This window comes from Schistocerca piceifrons, chromosome 5 (assembly GCF_021461385.2).
Source record: "Schistocerca piceifrons isolate TAMUIC-IGC-003096 chromosome 5, iqSchPice1.1, whole genome shotgun sequence".
NCBI lineage: Eukaryota > Metazoa > Arthropoda > Insecta > Orthoptera > Acrididae > Schistocerca > Schistocerca piceifrons.
The window spans coordinates 360,355,827-360,367,635 of record NC_060142.1 but is presented as its reverse complement, the minus strand read 5'-3'; the positions used below and the strand labels follow the sequence as shown (position 1 = coordinate 360,367,635).

The window sequence follows — 11,809 nt, the reverse complement described above, 5'->3', positions numbered from 1 at the left end:
GTGCCTGGAGAGCTCAGTTGGTACAACCATTGGCTGCTACAGGCAAGGTTCTGGATTTGTGTGCTAGTTCAGCACCAGGCATTGTCTTTTTCATTAGTGTAAAAAGTAAAATTACTGTTATAGAATTTATTATAACTTTCCAGCCACTTTGCCAACAGTAACAAATTTCAACTTCACAGCACTAAACTTCTGAAGTTAAAGCATCAGGGAAAATACCTCGTACATTAACTTAGGTTTACCGAAAGTGTTAATTGAAGCTCAAAGAAAAAATATATATATATATTATATTTATTAACAAAAGCACTTACAAAAATATCTCATATTTTATAAGATATACTTCACAATATAATACAACATTAAACAAATTATGAAAAAGAATTGTTTCTAATGTAGTAGGAATTGGTGCATCTTCTGTAACACACCCTATAATGCAACCTGCAAAACAAAGAAATTAAAATATTGGTGATTTTGTCCATTTAAAAAAAATAAGTAGCATACATGTGCATAAAATTAATGGAGAACATATGTATGACTTAAGTCATCCCAGCATCTGAGAATTCATTGTAAAGTGAAATAGATTAGAAAAAATTGGACAAGTGCAAGTAGGACTCACACACTGAGGGTTCTGTAGAAACTTTATTTTTTTAATATTTTTCTTCTATAGATTCTGATGAGTGAGTTTGTGAGTATCAAAATATGTGACGTAAATGGCCACGTCTTTTGATTACATTGACTTAGAAGCTCACATTTTTGCCAGTGGACTGTAGATCTTTGTATGAGACATAAATTTCAGCTCGATACATCTACCCATTCCTGAGAAAAAGGGGTCTTAACAGATGGACAACAAAGTGATGTACGAGGTGTGATTGGAAAGTTTTAAGAATGGATCCGCTACTGCTTTCTGGTTTGACGGGTTTGACGGGCCGGTACATGGAATGTGGGGAGTGAGTTGTTGCCTTGTCCTTGAATGCCTTCTGATGGGAAACTGTGTTTCTTTAATTCAGTTTGTTGTGGAAGCTGATTGAGTGTGGGTCTGTTAGGGCTTGTTGCCAGATTCTGTCCACATGAAAAGGAATGTAAAAATGGAGCAACGAGTTTGTGTGAAATTTTGTTTTAAAACCAGGAAATCAGCTTCTGAGACTTACGAGCTATTAAAAACAGCTTTTGGAGATAATTATAAGAGCCAGTCAAATGTTTTTGTCTGGTTCAACAGATTTAGAGATGGTTGCAAATCATTTGAAGATGAACCACAGCCCGGCCGTTCTTCCACATCAAAAACGTTTGAAAGTGTTGTGAAAGATCCCGACTTTGTACGCACTGATCGTAGACTTACAATAAGGAAGATGGCTGATGACCTTGATTTAAGTTTCTATGCAGTTCAGTCAATTTTAACTGAAGATATGAACATGTGTTGAGTGTCTGGAAAATTCATTCCAAAAGTGTTATCAAGTGAACAGAGACAATACCGACTTGAAGTGTGCCAAGAACTGATTAATTGGACAAATATGACCCAGATTTGTTAAACAGGATAATTACAGGGAATGAATCGTGGGTATATAGATATGATCCTGAAACCAAAGTGCAGTCTTCACAGTGGAAGACTCCAGGTTCACCACAACCGAAAAAAGCACAACAAAGTCGGTAGGTGAAGACAATGTTGATGATTTTTTTTCGATTCTACTAGTATTGTGCATCATGAATTTACCCCTGGAGGACAGACAATTAACCAGGAATACTAAAAAATGTGTCCTTGAGCGTTTGCGCGAAAACGTGCAAAAGAAAAGGCCTGCAATGTGGAAAGACAGGAGCTGGGTGCTACACCATGACAATGCTCTGGCTCATCGTGCCTTCTCCGTTGTTGAATTTTTGACCAAATTCAGAATTCCTGTGCTTTCACAACCGCCAAATTCCCATGATTTGACCACTGCAGACTTCTACCTGTTTCCTAAATTGAAATTTTCACTGAAAGGGAAGCGATTTGACTCGATTGATGACATCCAGGCAAACACGGAGAGCGTCCTTATAAAAATTTCCAGAAATGTTTCCAAAAGTGGAAACACCATTGGAGTCAGTGTGATCAGTCAGAAGGGGACTATTTTGAAGGAGATGCATCACAGTAGCATGTAAGTACCACCATTGTACAATTACAGGCCCATTCTTAAAACTTTCTAATCACACCTCATATAAGGGTTCCATTTTTACTGATGTAGGTATAAAACCCAAACAAAAATTAATAATATAGTACCAGGAAAAAATAAATAAATAATTAGTACACCTGGGATAATGCCTTCACTTATGGTCCGTTGACAGCATATGCCACCTGAGGATAGTGGAAGTATTAATAATGGTTTGAATGTTGTCCTCCAACAGAACACATAATGGCATAGCTACCAAAGTGCCATCTTTGTCTACTCTTTAATAGGGAATGCTTTCAGCCAGAAGGCTCAGTGTGGTGCGAGTGAGTGAAGCAAGCAGGCAACTGTGCCAGATAGGTGCACTTGTGCTTCCTATAGCCAAGTAAGTGATTTTGAAAGGGGTCAAATTGTGGCCTTCTGAGTTCTGGGATTGTTCTTTTGAAGAATTGCCACACAGGTTGGATATGCTGCATCAGTTGTGAAATGATGCTGGTATCAATGGTCACATGAACATTCTCAAACCTGTAGACGAGGTTCTTGACATTCACGCAACACAGATGCCTGCCAGGATCATCTCATTGTAAGGGCAGCAGTTGCAGATCATTCTGCTACCACAGAACAGCTAGAGGACTTGAGAGCACAACATATCAACATGAACTATTGCGAACTGGTTATTAGCAGTGGGAATACAAGTGTGCACACCTCTAGCCCATCTCCCACTCATGTCACAGCATCAACAGGCACACTCAAGTGGTGCCATCAGAGCATCACCTGTGGTCTTTTGCAATAAAAGCACTGTGGCCTTTAGCAGTGAAAGCAAATACTGTCTGCATGCCAGTGATGGTCATTTGTACATATGACACAGACTGGTTGAGCTCTGTTTCGCAGAGTACATTCATCCAAGACACACTGGTCTCACCTCAGGCCTTATAATCTGGGGTTTGATAAGCTACAAGAGGCATGGCATAATGTACCCAGGACAGTATTCGGCATCTGTACAATCAACTGGATGCCAGGTCAGTGCATGCATTGCTGCCCATGGAGACTACACCACATACTTACATATTTTTTTCAGTGTGGTTTGATAGTGGGTACCTCTGAGCTGGATGTGCTATAGGTCTATAAATATGATCAAACAATGGAAAATCCAGAATGGAATGTAACAATATTATGAGAAGGAAAGTTGCTACTCACCATATAGTAGAGATGCTGAGTCACAGATAGGCACAACAAAAAAAACTTTCACAATTAAAGCTTTCGGCCATTGGCCTTCAACAATAGCCACACATACGCATGTGCGTGTGCACCCAAACACACACACACACACACACACACACACACACACACACACACACACAAGACTGCAATCTCAGGCAACTGAAACCACATTGTGAGTGCATGATGGGAGTGGCAACTAGGTGGGGGTAAAAAGGTGGCTGGGGTAGGGAGGGGGAGTAATAGTATGGTGGGGGTGGCGGACAGTGAAGTACTGCAGGTTAGATGGCGGGCAGACGAGAGTTGGGGGGGTGGGAGTAGTGGAAAAGGAGAGAAATAAAAAGACTGGGTTTGGAGGTGGAATGATGGCTGTGTAGTGCTGGAATGGGAACAGGGAAGGGGCTGGATGGGTGAGGACAGTGACTAATGAAGATTAAGGCAAGTAGAGTTATGGGAAAGTGGGATGTATTGCAGGGAAAGTTCCCACTTGAGCAGTTCAGAAAAGCTGGTGTTGGTGGGAAGGATCCATATGGCACAGGCTGTGAAGCAGTCATTGAGATGAGGGATATTATGTTTGGCAGCGTGTTCATCAATAGGATGGTCCACTTGTTTTTTGGCCACAGTTTGTTGGTGGCCATTCTTGTGGACTGACAGCTTGTTAGTTGTCATGTCCACATAGAATGCAGCATAGTGGTTGCAGCTTAGCTTGTAGACCACATGGTTGGTTTGACCGGTAGCCCTGCCTTTGATGAGGTAGGTGATGTTAGTGGCTGGACTGGAGTAGGTGGTGATGGGAGAATGTGTGGGACAGGTCTTGCATCTAGGTCTATTACAGGGGTATGAACCATGAGGTAAGTAACTGGGAGCAGGGGTTGTGTACGGATGGATGTGTATATTGTGTAGGTTTGGTGGTCGGTGGAATACCACTGAAGGAAGGGTGGGGAAAATAGTGGGCAGGACATTTCTCATTTCAGTGCAGGACGAGAGGTAATCGAAACCCTGGTGGAGAATGTAATTCAGATGCTCCAGTCCTGGGTGGTACTGAGTTACGAGGGGAATGCTGCTCTGTTTTTGGATGATGGGACTTTGGGAGGTGGTGGGAGACTGGAAAAATAAGGCATTGGAGCTTTGTTTTTGTACAATGTTGTTTCCCCCTTTTGCATCCATTTAATCCTTTCCATGATTTTTCACACGTACTTGAGAGTATTTTTGTGAAATTTTTCAGATGGTAAGTCTACATTATTTACATAATTTTTCGCATTTTTTCACCACCGTGGATCCTTGCTCCTTCTATCTGCATCAGTACAGAAATGTTTCCTTATCCATAGCCAGATCCCAGTCCCACCAGTCTGTAGCCTTCACCAACATAGTCCTACAAAATGATATCAACCAAATCCCAAACCTCCTTGCAGTACCTTGTCTCCATCCAGAGAATTCTCCTACTATGCAATCCCAGATTCCTGGAGCCCATAACATACATTGAAACTCTTTCCCTGCAGGAACTTGAGCATCGTCCCATGTCACCTCATAGCTGACAAACCCTGTCTTGCAGAGTACTACACTCACCCCACCCCCCCAACACTCCCTCCCACCTCCACACAGAATCCAGAACCTAAACAGACCCGCTACACAGCCATATACCTTTTCTCCAGAAGCCTTAGCCCCACAGAAATATTAGTCCTTCCCAAAAGCCTCGCCTTTTCCCCCCACTCCCAAATTCAGTCATGCAGGACTTATTAAACTCCTTCTCCCGGTCCCTACAGTGGAAACACTTTTTTGCCACCAACCCTACCAATCAGGCTAAACCAAAGACCAATAGTGAACCTTGTGAAACTCAGTTCACTCCTCCATCCAACCATCATCCACCCCTACTGCCCCAAAGCACCCTCTGTTAACTTTCCAGAATTTCTTAACATCGAATCTTGCCTTACCATCATTCCCCAAATTCCTCAACATGCAAACTAATCTTACATCCACAGAAAGAACCGCAGTCCACCATCTAAAAACTGATCCTGACTTTATAAATCCTACATGTGGACAGAGGCTCCACCACTGTTGTTTTGAACCACAAGGATTACCTGGTGGAAGGACTCTGCCAGCTGTCAGATACTTCCACCTACAAACCTTGCCACAGTGACCCCATTCCAGTAATCCAGTAGTATCTCCAGTCACTACTCAAATACTTAGGCCCATCCCAGAACCTCTCCCCAGAGTCCATCTCTCTACTCACCTTTACCACTCCCTGAACTCCTACCTTCTACATTCTTCCTAAAGCCCATAAACCTAACCACCCAGGACACCCCATAGTGGCTGGTTACTGTGCCCTCATTGAGAGAATCTCTGTTTTTTTAGACTAACACCTTTAAGCTATCACCCGGAACCTACCCTCGTATATAAAAAATACCAACAATTTCCTCCACTGACTCTCTACTGTTCGTGTCTCTTTACCAACACGGTACCCTGCTTGTCACTATTGATGCCACCTCCTTGTACAGTAACATTCCCAATGCCCTTGGCCTTACCGCTATTGAACACTACCTTTCCCAGCGCCTGATAGATTCCAAACTGACAACCTCCTTCCTAGTTGCCATGACTAACTATATCCCCACTCACAATAACTTCTCCTTTGACGGCATTACCTACAAACAAATCTGGGGCATGGCACCATCCTATGCCAACCTATTAATGGGCCATTTCGAGGAATCCTTCGTAAAAACCCAGAATACTGAACCCCTCACATGGTTCAGATTCATTGATGACATCTTTGCTATCTGGATCGAAGGTGAGGACACCCTGTGCACATTCCTCCTGAATCTCAACAGCTTCTTCCCCATTTGCTTCACCCGGTCCCATTCAACCTAACAAGCCACCTTCCTGGATGTTGACATCCACTTCAAAGATGGCTACATCAGTACATCCATCCATATCAAACCTACTGACCACCAGCAATATCTCTTCTTTGACAGCTTGCCACCTGTTCCATACCACTAAGTCCCTTCTGTACAGCCTAGCCATTCGTGGTCATCGCATCTGCAGTGACTAGCAGCCCTCTCAAAATATACCGAGAGTCTCACTGAAAACTTCACTGATCTTAATTATCTCCCCAACCTTGTACAAATCTTTCCAGTCTCCCACCACCTCCCGAAGTCCCACTGTCCAGCCACAGAGGAGCATTTCCCTCATAACTCAGTACCACTGTATAGCTACATAAGGAAAAGCCACAACAAAAATTTAAAACCAATGATAATGAACATCAGCCGGAAGGCAAATAACAAATGATAAAAACTCCATTCAATTTTTTTGTCCATAATTCGAGGGACTCTGTCGTTAGTCCTTGTGGTGAGAAGACGTTTTTCTTGTAATACAATGTGTTGTCTGAATAATAATCCTATGAAAATATGAAGTCTGAAAATTTGTTTTTGTGCAAAACCACGAAAGTTTCCTTTTCTTCTGCACATTATTTCAATGTCAGGTCAACAAGCCACCTGCATCAGAAGAGGAAGTCCGATTAAGAATCAATATTATACACACAGTCAAGAATGATAAATACTTATGGTGGAAGAAGATGAATACAACCCAGGATACCAGATTCGATGTAAGTTCACGACACCAATGGCTCACAATTTACAAAATTTGTGAATTAAATGAAAAGACAATTTATTCGCTGCAAAATTGATAAAAATCATATGTCAATAGTATAATTAATTTGTTTAATTATATATTTTTATATATATAAATTTGCATATCACCCAGGACTGGAGCAACTGAATTACATTCTCCGCCAGGGTTTCAATTACCTCTCATCGTGGCCTGAAAACAGAAATGTCCTGTACACTATCTTTCCCATCCCTCCCACAGTGGTATTCTGCCGTCCTACATCCTACACTCCTGTAATCCTTCTGGCCTCAACCTTCGTTAGTCACTGTCCTCACCCATCCGACCCCTTCCCTGTTCCCATTCCAGCATTACACAGCTGTCATTCTAGCACCACACCCAGTCTCTTTATTTCTCTCCTTTTCCCTACTCCCCCCTCCCCCCCCCCCCCCTCTACTCACCTTGCCACTGCCCTCCACCTGCAGCACTTCACTGTCCGCCACTCCTGCACATGCACCCACCTGTGTGTGTGTGTGTGTGTGTGTGTGTGTGTGTGTGTGTAAGTCTTTTTGTTGTGCCTATCTGCGACTCAGCATCTCCACTATATGGTGAGTAGCAACTTTCCTTCTCATAACCTTGTTATAAATGTGATCATTTATGTTTTCTGTAAGCACTGTTGCAACAATAAATCAAGAGCAAGATGGAAACATCTAAATAGTGTACCTTTTTTGTGACAGTGTAATTATACTTTTTACAGAAAATTGTTATCTTGATGCATTATTTATTTTAGGTTTGAGTCGAGTACAATCACTGAAATGTGAAAAGATTTGTACAGTTTTTCTCAAATAAGTTTTCAGATTTTTTTCTTCAGTAATGCTCTTATTTCTGAACCAGTCAAAATCATGTTACTTCTGTATTGCTAGAATAATTGGTACATTTCATTACACACAAAAAAATCCACACTTCGAAGTGTTATGTAAAGTTAGGCTATATAAAACTATTATCACAAAACAGGTCTCATTTATATACCCTTTTGGTAATACAATGGTGGTCTTCTAAGTCTGGTAAATTTCCATGAAAGAATGGGCCATTTTTGTTGTGCCTTCATGGTTGATAAGCATGATTATTCCAAGGATTGTATAAACAATTTCAGCAATATATAGTGTACAGTTCATTGTTGACAGCCATCTGAATTGGTTAGTGAGTCAGCTGTGATTAAAAATCGAGAAAACAGAGTTTTATGCTGTTATTAAAGATTTTAGTTTGAAGGCTTGGGCTGCCACATAGGTCAAAACAAAATGGTATGTAGTTCATACAGACTCTGCACCGTCATTGAAGACCATTTACTTATGGATTAATAAATTAATGGCATGATACAAAGTGTGCTCCGTCCATTCCCCTGAAGTCACCACTAGGGAAACCACTGACGAAGTCTATGATATGGTGATGGAAGACTACCAAATAAAAATTTGTGAGATTGCTCAGACTGTAGGCATCTCAACTGAGTGAGTGCAAGATATCCTGTGCAGAGAATTTGCTGTATAGAAGTTGTACGTGAGGTGGGTGCTGTGATTGCTCACAGTTGACGAAAGTGCATCCAGCACATTTCAACACAATGTCTTGTGGTGTTTTAATTATAATCCGCAAGACTTTTTGCACCACTTTATGAGTTGATGAAACCTGCATCCATCAGTACAGACTAGAATCAAAACAGCTGTCAAAACAATGGACAGAGGTTGTGAAAGTGCACCAAAAAAGGCAAAGACTCAGCTGGTAAGGTGATGGCCAGAGATTTTTGGAATTACCAAGAAATAATCCTCATAGATTACCTGGAAAAAGGTAGAACCAGAACTACACCCTCTTGTGCTCCATTGTTGGCATCCTATTCAACAGACTTAGCCCCAAGTGATTTCTTCGTGGTCCCTAAAGTGAAACTTTGGCTTGCAGGGATTTTCATCGAATGAGAAAGTGATAGTTGCAGTCAATGAGTATTTTGCAGAATTTGATAGAACCTGTTTTCCAATATGATGAAGCATCTGGAGGATCGCTGGACCAAGTGTATATCCCTCAAAGGAGACTATGTGGAGAGTTTGTGAAACAAACATTTTTTCTTGCTTTTTTATTGCACATATCAAACCACCCTCGTATAATAGATTTTAAATCTGACAATAATTACCTTTACTTGAAACTATCTTAAACCAATACTGTTAATGTATGCAATTTTTCTTTCTTTTAGCCGTTCTTGTGAAAATTGAAACAGTGAAATGAATGGAAGAACTTTTAATTGTAAGTTCTGGTAGACTGAGACTGGGATCAAACTTGGTAACTTTGCCTTTCACATGCAAGTGTTCAACCTACTGACCTATCCAAGCATGATTAATGACCCATCTGACTGTCCATTGTGTTTTTACGTTGCCAATGTACATTTTGAAGAATGGTTTCAGTTGGTTATTGGAGGATCTTCATTGTGATGTCAACATGTGAGAACCGATGTGTTCACATTGCAATGATGCATTGTTGATAACCAACTGAAGCCCTTATAATGAAGTTGTCATCTGAGGTGTGCATAGGCAAAGTAAAAACAGTATTGTAAAGACAGATGACAGACTTGATTATTAAGTTTTCTATATTTTTATTGTTGAAATGCAGTTGTGTGTTAAGTGTGGCATGTATCAGCATTAGGGTAGCAGGTGCTGTTTTCATTTGTGATTATGTGTTATAACCTTAGTGAGAAGTGATACTGGTCAATTTAGGAAATCCCAATATCACTACCACCATTGGCAAAGAGCCCCTGCTCTTGAAACTTTTAGTTGATTTGGCACTTTTACGGGAAAAGAGAGATAGTTGTGAACTGCCATTTTCAGTGTTAATGTTAGTACTAGATAAGAATTTAGCATAATAGGTCAAGCCCTGCAGGTCAGCAAAAGATTGAGAAACTGCTGCAAGTTAGGTAGGTTCAGTCTAGCCATCTCCAATAGCTTCATTGCTTTGGTGAATTTGGAGAGGCAGCACATCCGGTGCAAGCTTATGCTAGAAAGCAATGGTTTGATGAATACGAGCACATACATATAAACCAAAAGCAATACTATGGAGAACAGGGGTGGGGAGATTAATACACAAAGATTGGAATAAGTTTCCAGACCCTACAAGTTAAAATAAATATTGCACTGAAAAGCTTCTTGAATGATAATGGGCACAGTAGTGGATATGGAAACATGCAAGCTAGTACTACAAATATCAACACACCTACGGTCCATAAGCAGAAGTATCTTCAAGTTATACTGTACAGTCTATAAAATGCATCAAGGGTATATTAACTAGGCTACACTCATTCAATGGGAGAATTGCTTGAGGAGACTTAAACATGGTTAGTTTTTAGTGTACTGAATAGTAAACCTCTGTCTTGGGAAGCCAGGATCTTCTTATCACAAAGCAGGATAAAGGGGAAATGATGAATGAGTTAACTTCTTGTTTAAAGTAACCTTAGTTGAAGTACCTCTTCTGGTAGTACTTTGTAAAGGCATCTTGTCAGAGTTATGAAGAAGTAATAGTCTTACAAATATGGAACACCACAGAGTGGAAGCAGCAAACCTCGCTGTGGGATTTCCACATGCACAAACTGCATCTTGAACAAAGAAGACAGCAGTTTTTTCAGTACCTATGGTTGGCAGAAATCAAGAAGATAGGTACAGAAGTTGTTGATGCACCCCTATGAACCATGAACCTTGCTGTTGGTGGGGAGGATTGCGTGCCTTAGCGATACCAATAGCCAGGTACAACCACAACTGAGGGGTATCTGTTGAGAGGCCAGCCAACAGGTGGTTCCTGAAGAGGAGCAGCAGCCTTTTCAGTAGTTGCAGGGGCAACAGTCTGGATAATTGACTGATCTGACCTTGCAACATTAACCAAAACGGTCTTGCTGTGTTGGCACTGCGAACGGCTGAAAGCAAGGGGAAACGACAACTGTGATTTTTCCCGAGAGCATGCAGCTTTACAGTATGGTTAAATGATGATGGTGTTCTCTTGGGTAAAATATTCTGAAGATGAAATAGTCCCCCATTCAGATCTCGGATGGGGACTACTCAGGAAGACGTCGTTCTCAGGAGAAACGAAACTGGCGTTCTGTGGATCGGAGCGTGGAATGTCAGATCCCTTAATCAGGCAGGTACGTTAGAAAATTTAAAAATGGCAATGGATAGGTTAAAGTTAGATCTAGTGGGAATTAGGGGTAATGCAGGAGCAGGTTTAATAATGAATAAAAATACATAGGAGGTACTACAAAACAGCACAGTGAACGCTCATTGTAGCCAAGATAGACACAAAGCCCACACCTACCACAGTAGTAGAAGTATACAAGGTGGTCCATTGATAGTGACTGGGCCAAATATCTCACGAAATAAGCATCAAACGAAAAACTACGAAGAACGAAACTCGTCTAGCTTGAAGGGGGAAACCATATGGCGCTATGGTTAGCATGCTAGATGGCGCTGCCATAGGTCTAACGGATATCAACTGCGTTTTTTTTAAAATAGGAACTCTGATTTTTTTATCACATATTTGTGTAGTACGTAAGGAAATATGAATGTTTTACTTGGACCACTTTTTTCGGTTTGTGATAGATGGCGCTGTAATAGTCAAACTTATAAGTAGGTGGTATCAAGTAACATTCCGCCAGTCCAGACAGTTTTTGCTTCGTGATGCATTAATCGTGTTAAAATGGACCATTTACCAATTACAGAAAAGTCGATATCGTGTTGATTTATGGCTATTGTGATCAAAATGCCAACGGGCGTGTGCTATGAATGCTGCTCGGTATCCTGGACGACATCATCCAAGTTTCCGGACCATTCGCCGGATATTTACGT

General features: G+C 41.2%; 1 protein-coding gene across 1 annotated transcript in view; it reads right to left on the bottom strand.

The window, feature by feature from the left end:
- Window positions 1-299: 299 nt before the first annotated feature.
- The window catches only part of LOC124798989 (dynein axonemal heavy chain 10), a 1,080,466-nt gene continuing 1,068,956 nt past the window's right edge, over window positions 300-11,809 (bottom strand). The window contains exon 61 of the mRNA XM_047262526.1: window positions 300-435. The gene's annotated coding sequence lies outside the window, so the exon portion shown is untranslated. The remainder of the gene's footprint in view (window positions 436-11,809) is intronic.